This window comes from Rhinolophus sinicus, linkage group LG01, assembly GCF_036562045.2.
Source record: "Rhinolophus sinicus isolate RSC01 linkage group LG01, ASM3656204v1, whole genome shotgun sequence".
In the NCBI taxonomy this organism is placed as follows: domain Eukaryota; kingdom Metazoa; phylum Chordata; class Mammalia; order Chiroptera; family Rhinolophidae; genus Rhinolophus; species Rhinolophus sinicus.
This window is the reverse complement of record NC_133751.1, coordinates 14,091,269-14,103,351: the sequence shown is the minus strand read 5'-3', so window position 1 is coordinate 14,103,351 and position 12,083 is coordinate 14,091,269. Positions and strand designations below refer to the sequence as shown.

The 12,083-nt window shown below is 33.4% G+C and overlaps 1 long non-coding RNA gene across 1 annotated transcript in view; it reads right to left on the bottom strand.

Annotated features, from left to right (window-relative positions):
* Positions 1-176: 176 nt before the first annotated feature.
* The window catches only part of LOC141572066 (uncharacterized), a 55,497-nt gene continuing 43,590 nt past the window's right edge, over positions 177-12,083 (bottom strand). Inside the window, exons 4-5 of the long non-coding RNA XR_012497113.1 lie at positions 11,417-11,526; positions 177-1,250 (exon numbers count right to left, since the gene is read on the bottom strand). This is a non-coding gene — a long non-coding RNA (uncharacterized LOC141572066). The remainder of the gene's footprint in view (positions 1,251-11,416; positions 11,527-12,083) is intronic.

Below are 12,083 nucleotides of genomic sequence, written 5' to 3'. Positions count from 1 at the left end.
ATATTTTAAATTTTTCTTTAAATTTTCTACAATTGATGTTTATAAAGATATATAGACATATTTTATAATGTTTTTTCAGAAAAATATTTTGCAGACTGTGAATATTAAAGGGTAAATCCAAAGATTAAGAACATATACACAAAATGTATCAAAATTTTGTCAATATCTGTGTTGATTCTTCTACAATAAATTGAGAATATTATTGACATTCAGATCAAGGCCATATACTTTATCAGTGATTAATATGAATAGGACCATATCATATCAAAACTATATTTTGTTACAGTGAATATGTTTCTTTTAAATTCAAGTTCTTTCAACATACAGTGGACTTGAGGGTTTCAACTCTTTTTTTCTTTTCCTGCATATTGCCTACTTCCCATTTTTCAATAATATGTATGAGTTCTGCAAGACTGTGGTTGTGATTAAAAGCCAAAGCATCATTTAGATTGATAGAGGAAATGGAAGTCTATACAAGTGTCTCTAGTGAGTTTTCATACTTGTTAAATTATTTTTATTTTAGGATAATATTTCTTTTTTCTACTAATGCAAATAAAAAGGAAGAAAGCGAACATTTAGGAACCTATTATAAGGCAGGTATCCTTCTTCCATTGTTTATAATTTTTTCCATACCAATGTGAATAGTGATTATAATTCCCATTTTATAAAAGGGAAAACTTGTCAGTAAAATATTAGCTGTCTTGCCCCCAAAATGAGATGCCCCAGAAGATAGTGTGGCTAGAATCCAGTACTCAGATTTCTGTTAATTCTATGCTCATATGTTTTTAATATATTACTTTTAGTAAACTAATTAAATGTTTCGGAGGCAGGCTTAATCTCCTATCTTTAATTTTGTCTTCCCCAAGTATGTAGGTTATGCCTCTTTTATATTTTGTACAATGCAATAAGCTTCCAGATTAAAATGACAAAAGTGATTTCAGAAAATGAAAGTCTAGATGCATTTAAGCTGCTAAACTCAGACTTTTTGAGGGTAACAATGACAAATCCCAGACATAATGATGATACAAATTACGGGATGAAAACACCGTAGGCATAGTGTAGACTTTAACTATGGAGTTAAAACAAAGAGAATTGTAAAACCTTGGTGCAGAAAGGGAAGTTTGGAGCATCCATTTCAATTTGTGTTAGTCTATTGGTAGAACGTACCAGACCTGGATACATGCTTTTCAAATCCTTGACATGGTTCTTCTCTAGGGGCTGTTCTGTGTAAGGAGGGATGACGTGAATATCTGGAAGTAAGATGAACATTGCAACATGCTGTGAGAGCATATCTTTTGGCACCAGAGAATTTATTTCAGCTCCAGAAGGAACTTTGTTCTGAAGAGTATGATTTGGAAAGCCATATTCCAATAATAAATAATAAGTAAAGTCCATGGAAATAATAATATTAAATTAAAAAAAACCCACTACATATTATATTTGAATTATATACTTATTGTAAAGTGGTTAAGTTTCAAGAAAACACACATTGTTAGAGTTCCTTACTAAAAATATAAAAATAAACAAACAAATTAAAAATATGTTCATTAACTAGATAGTGGGAATCCTTTTACAATGTGTACAAATATCAAATTACAATGATGTTTAAATATCTTAGAGTTTTGTCAATTATACCTCAATAAAGCTAAAAAATGATAGAACTTCATAATGAGTGATTTGTTTTAATAGAAAATAGATTCTAAACTCTGTATGTGTGTGTTTTTGAATTATCTCTTAATTGCCTGCTATCCTTTCCTTTTAGAGAAAACAAAGAATCAGCCAGAAGGGAAATGCCTAATAAATGTCTGTTGAGTGATTACAGATTCTTAATCAAATGATGTTATAATTCTAAGTTTGACAAACAGTCATGTATACATTTGGAAAATATTTAATATTTATTTTTTGTACCTCATTTTTTCTCAGTTTTAAGAAGTTATTTGTAAAGCAATTTCAGTATATTTTATGTCATATGATTGCTTAACATACATTAATTACAAAGATTATTTAAATAATAAGTTTCATTTCAGAGACTCAAGCATTCTTTTAATATATATTCAAAACAGCTTTAAAAAATAAAACATAGCAAAGAAAATGGTGGGATTTTATTTAATTCCCAGACCTTCAGCCATTACCTAACCTTTTTGTGCTCAGTTATCTTCCCGGTTAAACGTGGATAATAATAACTACTTCATTATATTGTCTTGAGACGTAAATGTGTTTAAACATCTTAAATATTTAGAATAATGACTATCACACAAAAAAAGTGTTGCAGAAATGTTAGCAAATATGACTGTCATTGTTTACCCCATAAATATCTGTATACTAATCAAGAAGTATTAATGCTATACTATTGAGTAATTTAGTGCTTCAGTGTTGATATATTTCTACTAACAAGACTTTCATGAAATGAAGATGAAATTGATGATTTAATGACTAACAAATATTACTATGATATACCTGCTCAAGCAAAGTAAATACCTCCTGAGTCACTTATAAAATAAAATAGTACTTACAGAAATACTGCTTAACTCTATGAGGCCCAAATGAAAACATAAACAGGATATTTGGATTAAGTATCACTAACAAAGACATTGTTTGCCTCGTTCATTAAATTGGGGTGTAATATCAGCACAAAAGATGAAATTACTGAATATTACGCAAATATAATTTTTAAAATATAACAAAAATATCTGAAAACAATATTTAGATTTCAATTTATTTTTTAATCATCCCTAATTTCTCTCCTTCCATGGAAGCTGTTCTTTTTGAAGTTGTTTAAGAAGCCACAAAGCAAATTGAATGGTTAATATATACCCCGATCTTCCTTTTTTCTCTTCCTTCCTCCTCTCTCTCTCTCTCCCTCCCTCCCTCCCTCCCTCCCTCCCGCCCTCTCTCTCTCTCTCTCTCTCTCTCTCTCTCTCTCCTCCTCCTCCTCCCCTCCTCCTCCTCCTCTTCCTCCTCCTATCTTTCTCTCTCTGTCTCTCTCTCCCTAAATATAGAGTTCATTCCATGGAGATCTTCTTTTCTTTGTGAAACCACATAGAGGATAACTTCTATGACTAGTCTTTCTGTCATCAAAGAAGATACAAAATGACAAATATAATCTCAGAATCGTCAACCAGCCCTGTTTTGATTACAGAAGTGGTGGGGGAAGATAAACACAGCTAATAGACTTTACCACTAACCAGGGCTGTGTCCCAAATCCTATGCAGTCATTTTTCTTTTTTATCTTATTGCGTAGCTGGAGATTCTACCACTCATTTCACAGATGTTAAAGGCTGATCAGATTATTTCCTGGGCTCCTTTCCCCACGTGCTGACCCCATCTGGCTGATCTTGGCTGTGAGAATCTTATCACTCATATTATAAGAATAGTTCAGAAAAGAAATTCATGGAGAGGTTTCTCTTCAAGCCTAAGTAAAACTGGCATCAGTCACCATGTTCGTATCTTCCTTCTTTGATGTCTCTGCCTGTCAGTCCCAGACCTGAATTTTCTGAGGCAGGAGGCTCAGGGCCAAGCTTTCTACTCCAGCCTCACTACAGATTGATGGGGAGAGAAGAGAGAAGAGAATACTAATCAATCTTAAAGGAAAACAAAAAGGATCTAAGAAAATATTCCAACAGTGAAGAGTCCACTTCTTCTAGCCCTGTTTTATTTAAACACTCTAGGACATTTTGAAGGAAAATGCAATTAAGCAGACAAGGAACATGAAATCATTCCTCTTTATCATATTTCAGAAGAACAGCTGATATAGTACAGTGCATTAGGATAGTGAAAAATGCCAACGATGTAGGTAGCACTGGAAGAAAATCAAATACTCCTCCCTGTGAGTCACTGCAGATCTCTGTGCAGTATCCCTTCTCATTTCTTTTGGGATATAAACCCTATTTACTGAGAAACCAATGCCTCCACCCTCAGTCTATCTCGTTTGGATGGTTCTGATCCTGCTCCTTCTTCCAGAGGTGGCTATGATTTCACTGATGACTGAAGCATGTCTGAAGAGATAAACACATCACATGACAGCATTGCACTATCTTAGGCTCTTTGCTAGAACTGTCGCAGAAGAGGTGTTCGTTTTCCTCTGATGATCTTATGATGGGAACCTAAGAGTTGGAGCTTTTCACAGCCATTTTGTGAAATACTGCCTGAGAAAAAGGCCAACACACACAGGGGAAATAAGGCCCAGGAAGTGAGCCCCTGGACACTGCCATGACAAAAATCAGCCCGTGACCTGGGCTGATGTAATCCAACACACTTCTTTTCTTTTAAAAACATTTTTAAATATTTTTCTCTAAGCTAGGTTAAATTGGCTTTCTACAATTAAACCATAAAGTCTTGACTAATAGGATCACCTTATATTTTTATCACTAGTTCCAATCAAGTTAAAATAGAATTTTGTTGAATTTTATAAGACCTAAAGTCAAATTGGGTAATTACTCTTTGAAACCAACAATAAACAATACATTTTATTTTCTTATATTCAGTCAATAAATGCTGATTCACATTACTATGAAATATAATTTTAAATAATTTGAAAGAAAATCTGCCTTTTTTATATTTATGAATAAGCAGCATAGTTTCATGTCTTGGAGTCTTAATATTTTCCTGACTTTTCCAACACGCTTCTAGTTTTCAGAACATGATGTGCTTTCCCTTCAAGGAATTAGATTTGAAATAATCCACGGGGCTATGAAGATTACAACCCTATTTACGTAATTATTTCTGTAGAAGTCACTTTATAATTTCCTTTTTTGTTTGAGTTTGTAAAATAATAAATAGCCTGTGACTTTTTATGCTTGAGAAAAACACTCAAATTGTTTTCAAATACTTTAATATTGGCAAAATAAAAAAACAGTACTTTTGCCAGACAAATTTTGTTGAATTTATAAATGTGTGTGTTTTTGATGGAAACTTAATCCATATGTTCCTCATTCACTTACAATTAGCTGACAAAAACATTGTTTTGCAAGAGTTTGATATCTCCTATTTTCAAAAGTGGGCTTAAATAATTTCCTTTTATCTACAGAATGAATGTTAGAAGGAAATCTCTCTCAATCAGTATAATTCAACCTCTTGAATTTTTTATTCTATTTGTGGACTCACGTGGCATATTGCAAACAGATTAATTAAAGTTGACTATAAGAAATATTTTTCAATGCTAAATATTTTAAATGATAAGAATGATAGCAAAAACCAAGCAATTGAAGGAAGACTGCACAATGAAAATCAGGAAGGAAAAATAATGGGGGAAATAGATAATAAAAAGATAGCAGCCAAATGACTCAGCCTCAGAAATTTTCCTAAATAACTACATCCTGTAAAACTTTGGGTCTGCATCAGTTTCATATTTTAAGATATGGAACATGGAGACTCCCTAATTATACAATAGAGAGCAAGCACTAGATTTCTGAGCACGTCCTCAGCCAACCCGTAGCAGGTCTGTGACCTGCGACTTTGCTGCCTCTAAATAACCCACTCTGTCCTGACACATATCTGAGCCCCACAACTTGAACCAAGTGAGTTGGAGCCCCCAAGTAGTGTCAATGTAAGACAAAATCTCACTTTCTGTCCCAACTATTGAACGTGTATTCTGTTACTTTCTTTTATGCCACTTTCCTTTTTACCATTAAATGTGAAAATGTAGGAAACACGATAGTCAAATGACACATCCTGTGGGGGTCAGACATTAGCAGTAATAAAATAGCAAACTATTTTATTATTTCCATGTATTGAACATATTTGCCACCTCCCAAAGGAGTCAGTTCTATCCAGTCCTATCACAATATTTCATGTATTTAATGACCAGGATCATCAGGAATGTGTAATAGTCTCTCATAGGTCTGGATATGGCCCCTGTAGATGCAATGACTTGTCAACTGAAATGACAAGTTGCCTCTCCCCACATGCCTGATATATGGAAAGAATGTCCACAGTAAACTCTTTCTCACTTCTGATCAGAAGTGAGAAAAATGGTAGACAGGCAGCAGTCATTGGTTGATAGAAATCCTGAAATCTCACTGGTCAGCTGTAATGAAAGTAATCTACTCTGGAGCTGGGAGAGATTCTTGATTAGGCCTTTCCCTCCTTTCTCTGGGGAAACAACTTTTAAACCTGTCTTCCTAGACTCCACATTCTGGGAAGTTACTCCTCGCCCATGAATCTACTTGTCCGTATCTGAAATGGGAATTCCTTAGGAGATGCTTTCCTCTTAATAATGAAAACCGAAGTCTTATTTTTTGGTGTTAAACAGTCGGGTTTTGTTTGTTTGTTTGTTTGTTTGTTTTTTGGCAATGTATTTCTGCCAAAAACTGAGTAGGCTTCTGTTTTGTTTACTTCCAATCAGTTCCCTATGCCAGGAACCATATCCATAGTTCTTTCCTTGATTTAAATCTCAAGACTAATTAATTTCCTGGTTCCTGACACCATGCCTATCTCTTAACTGAATGGTGTTTACTTAAGATTAAGTGCTACAATATGTAGAAAGGTAACACCTCTAAATTCTCTTTTCCTCAGTTCCTCTAGTCAATTGAGAGTTGTGTTAAACACCACAGGTTTCTCTGTGAGTTTATCGAACTGATAATCATAACATGACTTTGTCATTCTGTCTTTTTAACCCCATCCCTCACTGTTTGAAATTTAATGCTGCAAGGGGCAAAATCTCTTATTGTCCTTGTTTTCTTTCCTGTATGCTCAGAAACTTGCCAATTTATCTCTGAGCTTATCTTTCTCTTGTAATAATTTGTCAAGTACAGCCAATAATAACTGTACACACTCATGCTTTCATTTTATCCTTCCACGTTTCCTAGTTTTATAGACTTCCCTTCAAGTAACTAATCATCCGTGTATTACTAAGTATTTTCTTACTGTTTAATGTTGATCATCATCTTTCTAGCCTCCCATACTGGCGTCTTCACTATTTGCCCAGATCTCTTCACTACTGCCACACATTTCAGTTTTTGTTTTATATTTTCTGTATCAATCAGAATAGGGTAGCTATATTGCAATAAAAATATTTTTCAACATCTCACTGGCTTACTGTAATAAAAATGTATTTCTTGTTTATGTCACAGTCCAATATGGGTGTGAGGGTCTCTGAGCTTTATTCAGCAGTTCTCCAAGCAGTGACTCAGGAAACAGGCCACTTCCATTTTATAGTTATAGTACTTGATGCAAGTGGCCTCCAGAGTCCTATGGAGGCCACTTCCTATAGTGTAGGAAAAGAGAATTAAAGCATCACGTGAGGGATTGTTTTAAGGTCTATGCCTGAAAACATCGTCTACATCTCTCATACACCATTGGTCAGAACTTGGTCAGATGATGCTAACATGTATTTAAGGGAACCCGAGAACTGTAATCTTTCTATGTCCAGGAAAAGGAAATGGGATGATAAATACATAGTACTATCTTTGCCATATGACTGAGAATGCCTAATTAAAAAAATATATTCCTTCATCCATCTTTATTTGATATTTGAAGGTTAAAACAAGAAATACTGTTCCACATAAATGTCCCTATGCTGTCTATTTCCCTATTACATTGATTTATTTCCACTTTGAAACAACCACCACCAAAACGTTCTAAGAGAGATTTTTTTTTTCCTTGTAAGAAAAAAAAAAAGTACTCCAGATTTTCCTGGGAAATCTGGAGTCGGAGAAAAATGCACTGGCAGAATGTATTTAACTACCACCACTTTTGCTCCACCTGTGTCTCCTCCTCCTCTCTCATTCATCTTTTAAGGGCTAAAAATACAATATTTCTGGTTTCAGCGATCGCCATGTGGGAAGTATCCAGTGCTTTAAAATTTTTTCCTTACAGGGGAAGAAACTGAGGCATGTAGAGCTTAATTACCAAGTACCAGACAGTAGTAAATAGAAGATCTGGGATTTGAACAGAGGAATTATGGCTCCAGAGTTCATGCTCTTCCCCAGTCAGTAATCTCCTCCTTTGTGTTCAACGTCTGTACTTTTATTTATATTCTTAAAGTTTACACATCTTTGTCATCTGTTCTAGTATACTAAAAACTCTATTGTTACATGGACAATGCAGTTTAACTCAAACTATATTTGATTGTTTTTTTAACTTTTATTAATCATTAGGAACTGATAGATTCAGGGACTAACCAACTTGGACAGTGTCATACAAAATGTTAACACATATGGAAAAAGACAAAGAAGAAATGAGAGAAATACAATGAAGCTGTATAAATTATGTATTTGCTGAAATTTTCTTTAGTAAATTCATCTCCTTTCAAAGTTGTCAACTGCCTCAAATCATTGCTGAAAGATTATATTAATATTCTAGTCCCTTCAAATGGATTACTTGCTTTGTCAGAGGTATTTGTGGGAAGGTAACTAAAATATACCTCAAAATTTAAAATTGTGTTGCTCTTTACAGTATACTTTTACATACATTATTTCTGTATCAGCAATGACCTTTTCCTTTTTCCTGACATGGAGTAATCAAAAGTGATATAAATATGACGATGAATTTCTTAGGAAAATCTTTATTTTTAGCAAGTGAAAGCAGTTCCTCATGATATCTCTACATCTTCCCTGTTCTAAGAACTAAATATGTCTTAACTGATAAAAAGGTTTATGTTTCCATTGCAGAAGCATCATTTTTGTCAGTTTCTACTAAATAGTTATCAAGACAAGAAATGAGAAAGGTTTGAGAGCCAGTGTTCATTCCCCCATGGTGATAAGTCATGTACTTTTCTGCCCTGTTTCCCCAAAAATAAGACCTAGCCAAACCATCAGCTCTAATGCATCTTTTGTAGCAAAAATTAATATAAGACCCCGGTCTTATAGTATATTATATTATATAAGACCGGGTCTTATATTATAGGGGAAACATGGTATCTTAACCATGCTCTAACTTCGTATAAAAAGATATCATGGATAAATTACCACAAATTAAAAAATAAAACTCTCTCTCTCACACACGCACATACACAAACACACACACACATAAATATAAAAGAATCATCATTTTATTAATGTACTAATGTATAAAGTTCTTTTCTTTTATATTTTTAAACAATAACAGCTAATAGAAAATTTTAAAATATAAATTTTTTTTCATGACATGGCACATATGAAAAATTTTAATATTCTATGATACAGTTAATCATATTATACTGCATACTGTCCAGGCCCTATCAGATTTATTTTTTTCAGACGTGCTTTGATGTGCATGCCAGAGTGCACCTCACCTATTGACCAGAGTCGAATGATTCCCAGGTTTCTGCCTTAGATAACTGTAATTTAATTTAAAGAAAGGTGAAACTGAAAGTCCTTGGTGGAACAAGATTTGAATGTTTATAAATTTAAAAATGAGTGAACTAACCAGCCTTGATAATACAAACAGACATAGATGACAGTATGTGTCAACCTATGTGCTTTATAAAATGTGGATATTGACACCTGGAGAACAAGCTATCCTTTTTTGTTTTTTTCATTTACAACAATATATTGTTAATTCTAATTATGAATATAATCTTATTCTCTCTTGATTGCAATCATAAAGATGAAAATGGCATTGACTGCCACTAAGCGGAAGTTATTTTTTGAATAATTTATACTAGAAACTTTATTAATTTCAATCCAACTCAAAGCAAAGCAGTAGATTAATAAGATCTTTAAGATATAAATAATTAAATAAAAACAACTACATAATCAATTTGACATCACAAGGACACATATTTCTGCATTTCAGGCATAGGTAGAGTAGGGATTTAGTCCGAAAAAAGAATTTATGTAAAAAGGAAATTATGATGTAGTCAAAGGAATAAAATTAAATTAAACTGTCATGTGGAAGATTTAGGTTACATACTACTGTTTAATATTATTTTAGTTCAATGCTTTAAGACAAGGGGTGTTCAAACTGTGGCCCGCGGGCCAACTGCGGCCCGCAATCCATTGTTAATTGGCCTGCAGCAAATTCCAAAAATATATTTAGTTTACTTAAAAAAACCAGGTGAGGCAATACGTACTTCACCTTGAGTGAGTGGCCCAGCTGTTTGTGTGTTTTACCGCATATGGCGCTTGGTAAAAAACATTAAAAAAAGTTTGGACACCCCTGCTTTAAGAAAATAAGAAACAGAAAACTGTTCTTTTGAATTAATTTGTTTAATCTTTCTTTCTCCATTCTTTCATCATTGACCTTTTATTAGGGATATGCTTCTATTGTTATAAACACACCCTAACAACAGTTTCTTTTATAACTTACAGTGAATTTGTTACATAGGAATTCAAGCCTCTATAATTTACCCTCTTCGTAAGACTTATGATTGTTCAATAAAAATTTATATAAAGAAAACTAGTCATTTAGATTTCCTAGCAAATGTTTTATTTCAAGGGCCATTTTAAACATTGGTAAAGGCTATATACTACACAGGGAATATCGTACTTTTAATAGGGGCGTGTGTGTGTGTGTGTGTGTGTGTGTGTGTTTTAGGGGAGAAACTGCATACTGAGCATTTTACTTGTCTTCCCGAGGCTGGACTTGGACTACTACTGGGCCCCTGAAAAAAGTACTAAAGCATATACGTAGTCAAAAAGGGAATTTAAATTAGAAAGGTGTAGACTACCAGAATTATTGGTAAAGAAAGAAATCAGTGAAGCATTTGGATGAATCTAAATAAGTATTAATTATAAAAACACAGTAAATAAGGCATATCTAAAATAAATAATTAATTGTTTTAACTGTCGTATTATTCAAGAGTAGAATACAGAATTTGTGTTTGTCTTGGAGTTTATTAATAATGCATGTGTTTTTAAAGTAACCTCTGAAAGAATGGATATAGAAGGTATAACTTGCAAATCAGTAAAGAAAAAATGTATGCTACAATAAAACGCAACCATATCAATAGATTGCCAGAAAGATTAGTTAAAACAAAGAAAATCAAGGCATGTTAAAACACACACAAATAGAAGAATGGCAAAGAGGTTCAAAATATATCCATAAGCATGATAAAAGTAAATGAATTAAACACAATAGTAGGTGGGGAAAAAAAGAAAGTTGTACAATCCAGTGGATAATATATTCTTCATATAAAACTTTGAATGCAACAAAATACTAATTTTTGGACTCATGCATTTGCAGTACACTTCAAAAACACAAATGGGAAAGATATACACTAAATTAAAAACAACAGTTATTTCTAAGAGATGAAGTACGTATTGCCTCACCGGTTTATTTAAGTAAACTAAATATATTTTTGGAATTTGCTGTGGGCCAAGAAGGGAAGAAAGAAATTATTTATAGTGTACTATTTTATTTAATAGTGACTTAATTTTGTTAATTCTGTGTGGTACATACATGGATATTTATTATATTTTGTATGCTTCGAGTTTGAAATTTTTCATAATTGAAAAGGTTGACTATGTAAGTTAGAATATATGCTAACTTAACGTACCTCAGACACCCATCGGTGTTCCTAGGTCATCCAAGGATCATAGTTTCTTTATTTTGGTTGTTCTGTCACTCCCTTAGTGCATGGTATTTGTTGACCTCTTCAAAGATGGCCTGCCACCAGGAGGAAGGAGTAAAGAAAACATTAGAGAGTAAGAAGCTATCTTTAAAGACATGACACTTCAATTTCACACATCATTTCTATTTATAAGCCTCCAGCTAGAACTTGGTCATGTGGTCATACCTATATGATGAGAGGTGGGTAAATATAACCTTAAGCTGGGCGAACGTGTATCCTGGTTAATACTTTGGGGTTCTATTACTATGTGGAAATAGAGAATCATGAAGTTTGCCAGACCGTAAGCACACATTTCTATAGAGCCAGTAATAACACAGTGTTTCTAAAAGTGTGGGCAATGGATCATTGATTGTTCAGAATTTTTTTTTTATTTTTTCCTGGAGGGAGTATAGTTTTATGCTGCTAAGTCAGTATATTTTAGCAACACAGGAGTTTAACAGGAGGACTTTATACTTATGTAAATTTTACCTACAAAATAGAGAGAGAGAGAGAGAGTTTTAGTTTTAATGACGAAAAAAATAAAGAGCCTTTGAAGGGCTTGAGGGTCAGGCACGATTATTTCTATCAAGATATTTCATGAATTAAGACAGGA